At 46.8% G+C, this 13,796-nt stretch overlaps 1 non-coding gene across 1 annotated transcript; it reads right to left on the bottom strand.

Annotated features, from left to right (window-relative positions):
- Positions 1–1,215: 1,215 nt before the first annotated feature.
- Positions 1,216–1,409, bottom strand: LOC143771301 (U2 spliceosomal RNA). Its single transcript, XR_013215068.1, has one exon. It is a non-coding gene; the product is annotated as a U2 spliceosomal RNA (small nuclear RNA).
- Positions 1,410–13,796: the final 12,387 nt, after the last annotated feature.

Below are 13,796 nucleotides of genomic sequence, written 5' to 3'. Positions count from 1 at the left end.
TGCTAGAAAGCATTAGAATACTCACACAGGTGGAGATAGGCAGCATATTCAAGATCAGCACAGACACAATTTTTCCTTTCTTTAAATACATATACTCCAAATTTAGTGGTCCACAAGAGGGAGACAATGTTTTACAATTGAAATCATGCTGTCACAAATGTGGTATGTATGGCAGAACTACTCATGGGTTACTTACCCGTATTTTCTGGTGTATAAGACGACTGGGTGTATAAGACGACCCCCAACTTTTCCATATAAAATATGGAATTTGGGATATGCCTGCTCTATAAGATGGGGGTCATCTTATACGCCCAGTCGTCTTATACGGCGTGTGGTTCCCAGAGTCTGAAGGAGAGGAGACTCTCCTTCAGGCCCTGGGATCCATATTCATGTTAACAATAAAGAATAAAAATATGTATATACTCACCCCTCCGAGAAGCCTGGCTGTCACGACTGCAAGCGTCTGCCTCCGTTCCTAAGAATTGCAGAGCATGAAGGACCCTCGATGACGTCACGGTCAGGTGACTGGCCTGTGATTGGTCCGTGACCGCTCATGTGACCAGTCACCTGACCGTGACGTCATCGAAGGTCCTTCATGCTCTGCAATTCTTAGGAACGGAGGCAGACGCTTGCAGTCGTGACAGCCAGGCTTCTCGGAGGGGTGAGTATATACATATTTTTTATTTTTATTCTTTATTTTTAACATGAATATGGATCCCAGGGCCTTAAGGAGAGTCTCCTCTCCTTCAGACCCTGGGAACATCCAGGATCGCTCCCTGCACATGCCGTACCTGTCGTATGACGACCCCCGACTTTTGAGACAATTTTTAGGGGTTAAAAAGTCGTCTTATACGCCGGAAAATACGGTAAATTAAAGCACTAAGTACTGATAGCAAGGGGCCTAACTTTGTAGATGGTCTATTTGCAACACTGTATCAAAGGCCAAATACATGTCCACATCTTCACACGCCGGTTGCAACCAGTAAAGAGAGACTGATTGATTGATAGATTTCATATTGAATGCGATACAATGCTTGACATGCATAGGTGCAAACAATGCGCACGCAAAATGTTGCAATTGGTCAAGTTAATTCAAGCAAAATGCATTTGGTATCTGAAATGTGCAACTTTGACCCTGAAAAGAATTCACATAATGGGTTAAAACACAACTTGTGCTGATTTCAATTGAATTTGTATTTGGAAGACGGAAAAGAGAAGGAGTGCACTGTTCCCGGAGATACTGCAATAACGGCTCAATGCATGGAGTGGACAGAGCAAGCTCTTTTTCCATCTCCCTGTTCTAAAAATGCATTTAACGTATGGTCCCCAAATAGGAGACGTATCAAATATTAAACTGATCAGAACAGATACTACACTTCATCTTCAGCGGCGGCGGCGACGACGACGATTTCAGCCAAAAGGACAAGCAACGATAACCAGATATGGTTTTGCAGTTTCACCACACCAAGGCCTGACACTGACACTTGATTCTAGCCAAAAGGCCGAGAAGCAATAACTAGAAATCATTTGCACCTGTGCCGCACCAAGACCTAACACTGATACCCTTTGGGGAAATGGAGCAAAACATTGCCCTGAGGAGGACATTTTAGCAAACCGGACGGCTTCACAATGACAGTTCTGCTGTTTGTTCAAGCTGTGAGCCACTCGTTTTTAATCTGCATAACCCCACCTATTGTAACCCTCCCGCCCCTTTGTTCCAATGAGCACTACTGAGTGCCAGGAGGAGGTGTGCGAGAGGGAAAATCAAAAAACAAACAAGCGAGCAGCTGTCTTCCCTTAGCTCTCCTGATGCCGGGTAAAGACCCTGCTGCCTAGCTATCACCATGCTGCCCGCCGCTGCTTCAGCAGCAGACTGAAGAGGACTGCCACCGCACTGCTTTTTATAGGCCAAGGGCCCATTGTGACACGTGAGGGTTCCAGCCCATTGTGACACGTGAGGGTTCCAGAGCATGGCCAAGGGCCCATTGTGACACATGAGGGTTCCTGTCATGATTCCCAATGGCAGAAACATGGGCAAAAACAGGACTAGCTCTAGGAAGATGGAATCTAAGCTGACCGCGATGCTGAACCTAACGCACAACTACCAGTGGCCGGGGAACGTACCTGCGTTTTATCCCTAGACGTCTCGCACCAGCCGGAGATCTAGCTACCCTTAAGAGTTTCCTAGAGGAAACACAGACCTGGCTTGCCTCCAGAGAAAACCCCAAAGTAATAGTAGCCCCCAACATATAATGACGGTTAGTTAAGGAGAAAACACATACGCAGTATGAATACAGGTTCAGCAAAGAGAGGCCCACTAACTAGATAGCAGAAAATACAAAAGTGGACTTCGCGGTCAACTCAAAACCCTACAAAATACCATCCTGAAATGACTTTAAACTCCGGTATCAACTCATGACACCGGAGTTTCAGTTCACTAGAGCTTCCAGCAGCAAGATTCATATAAATGCACGCTGGACAAAAGGTACAAATGATCAAACTTATCTGACTCAGCAGACTTGGAGCAGGTAGCAAGTAACAGAAGAGCTCTGGTAACATTGATAGCCGGCAAGTAAATGAGTGAGAAGCCAGACTATATAGGAAACTCCCATTTCCTGATGGGAACAGGTGCACTGGAGATAGAAGACAGAAGTCAACCAGTACCACCAGTAGCCACCAGAGGGAGCCCACAAACAGAATTCACAACAGTACCCCCCCCTTGAGGAGGGGGCACCGAACCCTCATGAGAACCACAAGGGCGATCTGGACGAGCCCTATGAAAGGCGCAAACCAAATCAGAGGCATGAACATCAGAGGCAGTAACCCAAGAATTATCCTCCTGACCGTATCCCTTCCATTTGACCAAATATTGAAGTCTCCGTCTGGAAATGCGAGAGTCCAAAATCTTCTCCACAACATACTCCAATTCACCCTGCACCAGCACAGGAGCAGGAGGCTCAACAGAAGGAACAACCGGTATCTCGTACCTCCGCAACAAAGACCGATGGAAGACATTATAATTTATGAATAGTGAAAGATGCTGGTAGGTCCAAACGAAACGATACAGGATTAAGAATCTCCAAAATCTTATAAGGACCTATGAACCGAGGTTTAAACTTAGGAGAAGAGACCTTCATAGGGACAAAACGAGAAGATAACCACACCAAGTCCCCAACGCGAAGACGATTACCAGCACGACGATGACGATTAGCAAACTGCTGAGTCTTCTCCTGGGACAACTTCAAGTTGTCCACCACATGACTCCAAATCCGGTGCAATCTATCCACCATAGTGTCCACTCCAGGACAATCCGAAGATTCCACCTGACCAGATGAAAAACGAGGGTGAAACCCCGAATTGCAGAAGAAAGGAGAAACCAGAGTGGCAGAACTAGCCCGATTATTAAAGGCAAACTCCGCCAACGGCAAAAAGGCGACCCAGTCATCCTGATCAGCAGACACAAAACACCTCAAATAAGTCTCCAAGGTCTGATTAGTTCGCTCTGTCTGGCCATTCGTCTGAGGATGGAAAGCAGACGAAAAAGACAAATCAATGCCCATCCTGGCACAGAACGCCCGCCAAAATCTAGACACAAATTGGGATCCCCTGTCAGAAACGATGTTTTCCGGGATACCATGTAGACGAATCACATTCTGAAAAAATAGAGGAACCAACTCCGATGAAGAAGGCAACTTGGGCAAGGGTACTGTTATGACCCCAATGGCGAGGGTCTCAGAGGAACAAGTAAGTCTGCGAAGTACAAAAATCCAGCTCATAGGGCAGTGGTAACTGGATTGACCATATATCTACTCCTAACGCCAACACTAGAAGTAGCCGGGGAACATGCCTACGTTGGTCGCTAGATGTCTCGCGCCAGCCAGAGGACTAACTACCCCTAGAAGAGGAAAACAAAGACCTCTCTTGCCTCCAGAGAATAGACCCCAAAAGTAGGATACAAGCCCCCCACAAATAATAACGGTGAGGTAAGAGGAAATGACAAACACAGAGATGAACTAGGTTTAGCAAAGAGAGGCCCACTTACTAATAGCAGAATGTAGTAAGATAACTTATATGGTCAACAAAAACCCTAACAAAAATCCACACTGGAGATTCAAGAACCCCCGAACCGTCTAACGGCCCGGGGGGAGAACTCCAGCCTCCCTAGAGCTTCCAGCAAGGTTAGGATACAGATTATGTACAAGCTGGACAAAAATGCAAACAAAAACAAATAGCAAAAAGCAAGAAAGCAGACTTAGCTTAATTTAGCAGGAACCAGGATCAGTAGACAAAAGCACAACAGATTAGCTCTGATTACAACGTTGCCAGGCATTGAACTGAAGGTCCAGGGAGCTTATATAGCAACACCCCTGACCTAACGACCCAGGTGAGCATACAAGGGATGGCAGACATTCCCAGAGTCAAATCACTAGTAACCACTAGAGGGAGCCAAAAAGATAAATTCACAACAGTACCCCCCCCCTTAGTGAGGGGTCACCGAACCCTCACCAAGACCACCAGGGCGATCAGGATGAGCGGTGTGAAAGGCACGAACCAAATCGGCCGCATGCACATCAGAGGCGACCACCCAGGAATTATCCTCCTGACCATAGCCCTTCCACTTGACCAGGTACTGAAGCCTCCGCCTGGAGAGACGAGAATCTAAGATCTTCTCCACCACGTACTCCAACTCGCCCTCAACCAACACCGGAGCAGGAGGCTCAGCAGAAGGAACCACAGGCACAACGTACCGCCGCAACAAAGACCTATGAAATACGTTGTGGATGGCAAACGACACCGGAAGATCCAGGCAAAAGGATACAGGATTAATGATTTCCAATATCTTGTAAGGACCAATGAAGCGAGGCTTAAATTTGGGAGAGGAGACCTTCATAGGAACAAATCGAGAAGACAGCCATACCAAATCCCCAACGCGAAGTCGGGGACCCACACCGCGGCGGCGGTTGGCAAAACGCTGAGCCTTCTCCTGTGACAACTTCAAGTTGTCCACCACATGACTCCAGATCCGCTGCAACCTATCCACCACGGAATCCATCCCAGGACAGTCAGAAGGCTCCACATGTCCCGAGGAAAAACGAGGATGGAAACCAGAGTTGCAGAAAAATGGCGAAACCAAGGTGGCGGAACTAGCCCGATTATTAAGGGCAAATTCAGCCAACGGCAAGAAGGTCACCCAATCATCCTGATCAGAAGAGACAAAACACCTCAAATAAGCCTCCAGAGTCTGATTAGTTCGCTCCGTTTGTCCGTTAGTCTGGGGATGGAAAGCGGATGAAAACGACAACTCAATGCCCATCCTACCACAAAAGGATCGCCAGAACCTGGAAACAAACTGGGATCCTCTGTCCGACACAATATTCTCAGGAATGCCGTGCAAACGAACCACGTTCTGGAAGAACACAGGAACCAGATCAGAAGAGGAGGGCAGCTTAGGCAAAGGAACCAAATGGACCATCTTGGAGAAACGATCACATATCACCCAGATGACAGACATGCCCTGAGACACCGGAAGATCAGAAATAAAATCCATAGAGATGTGTGTCCAAGGTCTCTTCGGGACAGGCAAGGGCAAGAGCAACCCGCTGGCACGAGAGCAGCAAGGCTTAGCTCGAGCACAAGTAGCACAGGACTGCACAAATGACCGCACATCCCTTGACAAGGAAGGCCACCAAAAGGACCTGGCCACCAGATCTCTGGTGCCAAAAATTCCCGGGTGCCCTGCCAACACCGAGGAATGAACCTCGGAAATGACTCTGCTGGTCCATCTAGCAGGCACAAACAATCTGTCAGGTGGACAAGAGTCAGGCCTACCAGCCTGAAATCTCTGTAACACACGTCGCAGATCTGGAGAAATAGCAGACACGATAACTCCTTCCTTAAGAATACCCACAGGTTCAGCGACTCCAGGAGCATCAGGCACAAAGCTCCTAGACAGAGCATCGGCCTTCACATTCTTAGAACCTGGTAAATACGAGACCACAAAGTCAAAACGGGAGAAAAACAATGACCAGCGGGCCTGTCTAGGATTCAGGCGTTTAGCAGACTCGAGATACATCAGATTTTTGTGATCAGTCAAGACCACCACACGATGCTTAGCACCCTCGAGCCAATGACGCCACTCCTCAAATGCCCACTTCATGGCCAACAACTCCCGATTGCCCACATCATAATTTCGCTCTGCCGGCGAAAACTTCCTAGAGAAAAAGGCACAAGGTCTCATAGTAGAGCAACCAGGGCCTCTCTGCGACAAAACGGCCCCTGCCCCAATCTCCGAAGCATCCACCTCAACCTGAAAGGGAAGTGAGACGTCAGGCTGGCACAAAACAGGCGCCGAAGTAAACCGGCGTTTCAACTCCTGGAAAGCCTCCACGGCAGCAGGAGCCCAGTTAGCTACATCAGAGCCTTTCTTGGTCATATCCGTCAGCGGTTTAACAACGCTAGAGAAATTTGCGATAAAACGACGGTAGAAGTTAGCAAAACCCAAGAACTTCTGAAGACTCTTAACTGACGAGGGTTGAGTCCAATCATGAATAGCTCGGACCTTGACTGGATCCATCTCCACAGCAGAAGGGGAAAAAATGAACCCCAAAAAGGGAACCTTCTGTACACCAAAGAGACACTTTGAGCCTTTTACAAACAAAGAATTTTCACGCAGAATCTCAAAAACCATCCTGACCTGCTCCACATGCGAGTCCCAATCATCAGAAAAAAACAGAATATCATCCAGATAAACAATCAAAAATTTATCCAGATACTTCCGGAAAATGTCATGCATGAAGGACTGAAAAACTGAAGGTGCATTAGAGAGCCCAAATGGCATCACCAAGTACTCAAAATGACCTTCGGGCGTATTGAATGCGGTTTTCCATTCATCGCCCTGCCTAATGCGCACAAGGTTGTACGCACCACGAAGGTCTATCTTGGTGAACCACTTGGCACCTTTAATCCGGGCAAACAAATCTGACAACAGCGGCAAAGGATACTGAAATTTGACAGTGATCTTATTTAAAAGCCGATAGTCAATACAAGGCCTCAAAGATCCGTCCTTTTTGGCCACAAAAAAGAATCCCGCACCAAGAGGGGAAGAAGAAGGACGGATATGCCCCTTCTCAAGAGACTCCTTGATATATGAACGCATCGCGGTATGTTCAGGTACCGACATATTAAACAGTCTCCCCTTAGGAAACTTACTGCCAGGAATCAAATCTATTGCACAGTCACATTCCCTATGAGGAGGCAGTGCACTGGACTTAGACTCGCTGAAGACATCCTGATAATCAGACAAATACGCCGGAACTTCCGAAGGCGTAGAAGAAGCAATAGACAAGGGCAGGGAATCTCCATGAATTCCATGGCAGCCCCAACTTGACACTGACATAGCCTTCCAGTCCAAGACTGGATTATGGGTCTGTAACCATGGCAAACCCAAAACAACCAAATCATGCATTTTATGCAGAACAAGAAAACGTATTACCTCCCGATGTACGGGAGTCATGCACATGGTAACCTGTGTCCAAAACTGCGGTTTATTTTTTGCCAATGGCGTAGAATCAATACCCCTAAGAGGGATAGGATTTTCCAATGGCTCAAGAACAAATCCGCAGCTCTTGGCAAATGACAGATCCATAAGGCTCAGGGCCGCACCTGAGTCCACAAACGCCATGACAGGATACGATGACAGTGAGCAAATCAAAGTTACAGATAGAATAAATTTAGGTTGCAAATTACCAATGGCGACCGGACTAACAACCTTAGTAAGACGTTTAGAGCATGCTGAGATAACATGTGTAGAATCACCACAGTAGTAACACAAGCCATTCTGGCGTCTATGAATTTTCCGCTCATTTCTAGTCAGGATTCTATCACATTGCATTAAATCAGGTGCCTGTTCAGACAACACCACTGTTGTGAATTTATCTTTTTGGCTCCCTCTAGTGGTTACTAGTGATTTGACTCTGGGAATGTCTGCCATCCCTTGTATGCTCACCTGGGTCGTTAGGTCAGGGGTGTTGCTATATAAGCTCCCTGGACCTTCAGTTCAATGCCTGGCAACGTTGTAATCAGAGCTAATCTGTTGTGCTTTTGTCTACTGATCCTGGTTCCTGCTAAATTAAGCTAAGTCTGCTTTCTTGCATTTTGCTATTTGTTTTTGTTTGCATTTTTGTCCAGCTTGTACATAATCTGTATCCTAACCTTGCTCTAGGGGTCCTGGCAAACTGTTATGACCCCAATGGCGAGGGTCTCAGAGGAACAAGTAAGTCTGCGAAGTACAAAAATCCAGCTCATAGGGCAGTGGTAACTGGGTTGACCATATATCTACTCCTAACGCCAACACTAGAAGTAGCCGGGGAACATGCCTACGTTGGTCGCTAGATGTCTCGCGCCAGCCGGAGGACTAACTACCCCTAGAAGAGGAAAACAAAGACCTCTCTTGCCTCCAGAGAATAGACCCCAAAAGTAGGATACAAGCCCCCCACAAATAATAACGGTGAGGTAAGAGGAAATGACAAACACAGAGATGAACTAGGTTTAGCAAAGAGAGGCCCACTTACTAATAGCAGAATGTAGTAAGATAACTTATATGGTCAACAAAAACCCTAACAAAAATCCACACTGGAGATTCAAGAACCCCCGAACCGTCTAACGGCCCGGGGGGAGAACTCCAGCCTCCCTAGAGCTTCCAGCAAGGTTAGGATACAGATTATGTACAAGCTGGACAAAAATGCAAACAAAAACAAATAGCAAAAAGCAAGAAAGCAGACTTAGCTTAATTTAGCAGGAACCAGGATCAGTAGACAAAAGCACAACAGATTAGCTCTGATTACAACGTTGCCAGGCATTGAACTGAAGGTCCAGGGAGCTTATATAGCAACACCCCTGACCTAACGACCCAGGTGAGCATACAAGGGATGGCAGACATTCCCAGAGTCAAATCACTAGTAACCACTAGAGGGAGCCAAAAAGATAAATTCACAACAGGGTACCAAATGAACCATTTTAGAAAAACGGTCACACACCACCCAGATGACGGTCATTTTCTGAGAAACCGGGAGATCCGAAATAAAGTCCATAGAGATGTGCGTCCAAGGCCTCTTCGTAATAGGCAAGGGCAACAACAATCCACTAGCCCGAGAACAACAAGGCTTGGCCCGAGCACAAACATCACAAGACTGTACAAAAGTACGCACATCCCGAGACAGGGAAGGCCACCAGAAGGACCTGGCCACCAAATCTCTGGTACCAAAGATTCCAGGGTGGCCTGCCAACACAGAAGAATGAACTTCCAAGATGACTCTACTGGTCCACTCATCTGGAACAAACAGTCTCCCAGGCGGACAACGATCAGGCCTATCCCCTTGAAACTCCTGCAAAGCACGTCGCAAGTCTGGAGAGACAGCAGACAATATCACCCCATCCTTAAGGATACCCGTAGGCTCAGAATCACCAGGGGAGTCAGGCTCAAAACTCCTAGAAAGGGCATCTGCCTTCACATTTTTTGAACCTGGTAGATATGAGACCACAAAATTAAACCGGGAGAAAAACAACGACCAGCGCGCCTGTCTAGGATTCAGACGCCTGGCTGACTCAAGGTAAATCAGATTCTTGTGATCAGTCAAGACCACCAACTGATGCCTAGCACCCTCAAGCCAATGACGCCACTACTCAAAGGCCCACTTCATAGCCAAGAGTTCCCGATTACCAACATCATAATTTCGCTCGGCGGGCAAAAATTTTCGAGAAAAGAACGCACATGGTCTCATCACCGAGCAATCGGAACTTCTCTGCGACAAAACCGCCCCCGCTCCGATCTCTGAAGCATCAACTTCGACCTGAAAAGGAAGTGAAACATCAGGTTGGCGCAACACAGGAGCAGAAGAAAAGCGGTGCTTAAGCTCCCGAAAGGCCTCCACAGCCGCCGAGGACCAATTGGAAACATCAGCACCCTTCTTAGTCAAATCCGTTAGAGGCTTAACGACACTTGAAAAACCAGTTATAAATCGACGATAGAAATTAGCAAAGCCCAAGAATTTCTGAAGGCTCTTAAGGGAAGTCGGTTGCGTCCAATCACAAATAGCCCGAACCTTGACAGGATCCATCTCAATAGAAGAAGGGGAAAAAATATACCCCAAAAAAGAGATCTTCTGAACCCCAAAAATACACTTTGAACCCTTTACAAACAAAGAATTGGCCCGCAGAACCTGAAAAACCTTCCTGACCTGTTGAACATGCGACTCCCAGTCATCGGAAAAAATCAAAATATCATCCAGATACACAATCATAAATTTATCCAGATATTCACGGAAAATATTGTGCATAAAGGACTGAAAGACTGAAGGGGCATTAGAAAGACCAAAAGGCATTACCAGATACTCAAAATGGCCCTCGGGCGTATTAAATGCGGTTTTCCACTCATCTCCCTGCTTAATCCGCACCAAATTATACGCACCCCGAAGGTCAATCTTAGAGAACCACCTTGCCCCCTTAATACGAGCAAACAAATCAGTCAACAATGGCAAAGGATACTGATATTTGACTGTAATCTTATTCAACAGCCGATAATCAATACAAGGCCTCAGGGAACCATCTTTTTTACCCACGAAAAAAAAACCTGCTCCTAAAGGGGATGAAGATGGATGAATATGTCCCTTTTCCAAGGACTCCTTAATATACTCACGCATAGCAGCATGCTCTGGCACAGACAGATTGAACAATCGACCTTTAGGAAATTTGCTGCCAGGAATCAAATCTATAGCACAATCGCAATCCCTGTGAGGAGGGAGCGAACTAAGTTTAGGCTCCTCAAAAACATCACAAAAATCAGACAAAAATGCCGGAACCTCAGAGGGAGTAGATGAAGCAATGGAAACCAAAGGTACTCCCCCATGAACCCCCTGACATCCCCAGCTTAACACGGACATTGTTTTCCAGTCAAGAACTGGGTTGTGAGTTTGTAACCATGGCAATCCAAGCACTAAGACATCATGCAAATTATGCAACACAAGGAATCAAATCACCTCCTGATGGTCTGGAGTCATACACATAGTCACTTGTGTCCAGTATTGAGGTTTATTCCTAGCCAACGGTGTGGAGTCGATACCCTTCAAAGGAATAGGGACTTCCAGAGACTCTAGACTAAACCCACAGCGCCTGGCAAAGGACCAATCCATAAGACTCAGGGCGGCGCCAGAGTCCACATAGGCATTCACATTAATAGATGATAACGAACAAATCAAAGTTACAGACAAAAGAAACTTAGACTGCAAGTTGCTAACTGCAAAAGACTTATCTACCCTTTTAGTGCGTTTAGAGCAAGCTGATATAACATGAGCAGAATCGCCACAATAGAAACACAACCCATTTTTACGCCTATAATTCTGCCGTTCACTTCTGGACAGAATTCTATCACATTGCATATTCTCTGGTGCCTGCTCAGAAGACACCGCCAAATGGTGCACAGGTTTGCGCTCCCGCAAACGCCGGTCAATCTGAATAGCCATTGTCATGGACTCATTCAGACCTGTGGGCGTAGGAAACCCCACCATGACATCCTTAACGGCGTCAGAGAGACCCTCTCTGAAATTCGCCGCCAGGGCGCACTCATTCCACTGAGTAAGCACAGACCATTTACGAAACTTTTGACAATATATTTCAGCTTCATCATGCCCTTGAGAGAGGGCTATCAAGGCCTTTTCAGCTTGAATCTCCAAATTCGGTTCCTCATAGAGCAACCCCAGCGCCAGAAAAAACGCATCCACATTGAGCAGCGCAGGATCCCCTGGCGCCAATGCAAATGCCCAATTCTGGGGGTCACCCCGCAGCAAGGAAATAACAATCTTAACCTGCTGAGCAGGGTTTCCAGCGGAGTGAGGTCTCAGAGAAAGATACAATTTACAATTGTGTTTAAAATTCAAAAAACGAGATCTATCTCCAGAAAAAAACTCTGGTATAGGAATTTTAGGTTCAGACATAGGAGCATGTATGACGAAATCTTGTATATTTTGAACCTTAGAAGCAAGATTATTCAGATAAACTCTGGATATCCATTTCTCAGCAGCTGAGATCTGAGCCATTCAGGGATTAAGAGGAGGGGAAAGAAGCAGACTGCAATTATGGCTAAACAGACTTCAGAGTAAAAAAAAAAAAAGGTGTCAGATACTTCTTTTCTCTCCTTCTTCAGCCAATACTTAACACATCGGGCCGGCTATACTGTCATGATTCCCAATGGCAGGGACATGGGCAAAAACAGGACTAGCTCTAGGAAGATGGAATCTAAGCTGACCGCGATGCTGAACTTAACGCACAACTACCAGTGGCCGGGGAACGTACCTGCGTTTTATCCCTAGACGTCTCGCACCAGCCGGAGATCTAGCTACCCCTAATAGAGGAAACACAGACCTGGCTTGCCTCCAGAGAAAACCCCAAAGTAATAGTAGCCCCCAACATATAATGATGGTTAGTTAAGGAGAAAACACATACGCAGTATGAATACAGGTTCAGCAAAGAGAGGCCCACTAACTAGATAGCAGAAAATACAAAAGTGGACTTCGCGGTCAACTCAAAACCCTACAAAATACCATCCTGAAATGACTTTCAACTCCGGTATCAACTCATGACACCGGAGTGGTCATTTCAGTTCACTAGAGCTTCCAGCAGCAAGATTCATATAAATGCACGCTGGACAAAAGGTACAAATGATCAAACTTATCTGACTCAGCAGACTTGGAGCAGGTAGCAAGTAACAGAAGAGCTCTGGTAACATTGATAGCCGGCAAGTAAATGAGTGAGAAGCCAGACTATATAGGAAACTCCCATTTCCTGATGGGAACAGGTGCACTGGAGATAGAAGACAGAAGTCAACCAGTACCACCAGTAGCCACCAGAGGGAGCCCACAAACAGAATTCACAACAGGTTCCAGACCATGGCCAAGGGCCCATTGTGACACGTGAGGGTTCCAGACCATAGCCAAGGGCCCATTGTGACACGTGAGGGTTCCAGACCATGGCCAAGTGCCCATTGTGACACGTGAGGGTTCTGCGCGCAGTTTCTATCTAATGCAGGCAGCGCACCTGGGTGCTAGAAAGCATTAGAATACTCACACAGGTGGAGATAGGCAGTGTATTCAAGATCAGCACAGACACAATTTTTCCTTTCTTTAAATACATATACTCCAAATTTAAAAGTCAGTGGTCCACAAGAGTGAGACAATGTTTTACAATTGAAATCATGCTGTCACAAATGTGGTATGTATGGCAGAACTACTCATTAGGGTTGAGCGAAACGGGTCGATCATTTTCAAAAGTCGCCGACTTTTGGCTAAGTCGGCGTCTCATGAAACCCGATCCGACCCCTGTGCTTGTCGGCCATGCGGTACGCGACTTTCGCGCCAAAGTCGCGTTTCAATGACGCGAAAAGCGCCATTTCTCAGCCAATGAAGGTGAACGCAGAGTGTGGGCAGCGTGATGACATAGATCCTGGTCCCCACCATCTTAGAGAAGGGCATTGCAGTGATTGGCTTGCTGTCTGCGGCGTCACAGGGGCTATAAAGGGGCGTTCCCGCCGACCGCCATCTTACTGCTGCTGATCTGAGCTTAGGGAGAGGTTGCTGCCGCTTCGTCAGAAGCAGGGAGAGCGTTAGGCAGGGTCCACTAACCACCAAACCGCTTGTGCTGTAGCGATTTCCACTGTCCAACACCACCTTCGGTGTGCAGGAACAGTGGAAGCTATTTTTTTTTTTTTTTCCTCAGCGCTGTAGCTCATTGGGCTGCCCTAGAAGGCT

Source organism: Ranitomeya variabilis, chromosome 4 (assembly GCF_051348905.1).
Source record: "Ranitomeya variabilis isolate aRanVar5 chromosome 4, aRanVar5.hap1, whole genome shotgun sequence".
Taxonomy (NCBI): domain Eukaryota; kingdom Metazoa; phylum Chordata; class Amphibia; order Anura; family Dendrobatidae; genus Ranitomeya; species Ranitomeya variabilis.
This window is presented reverse-complemented; position numbering and strand designations above follow the sequence as displayed.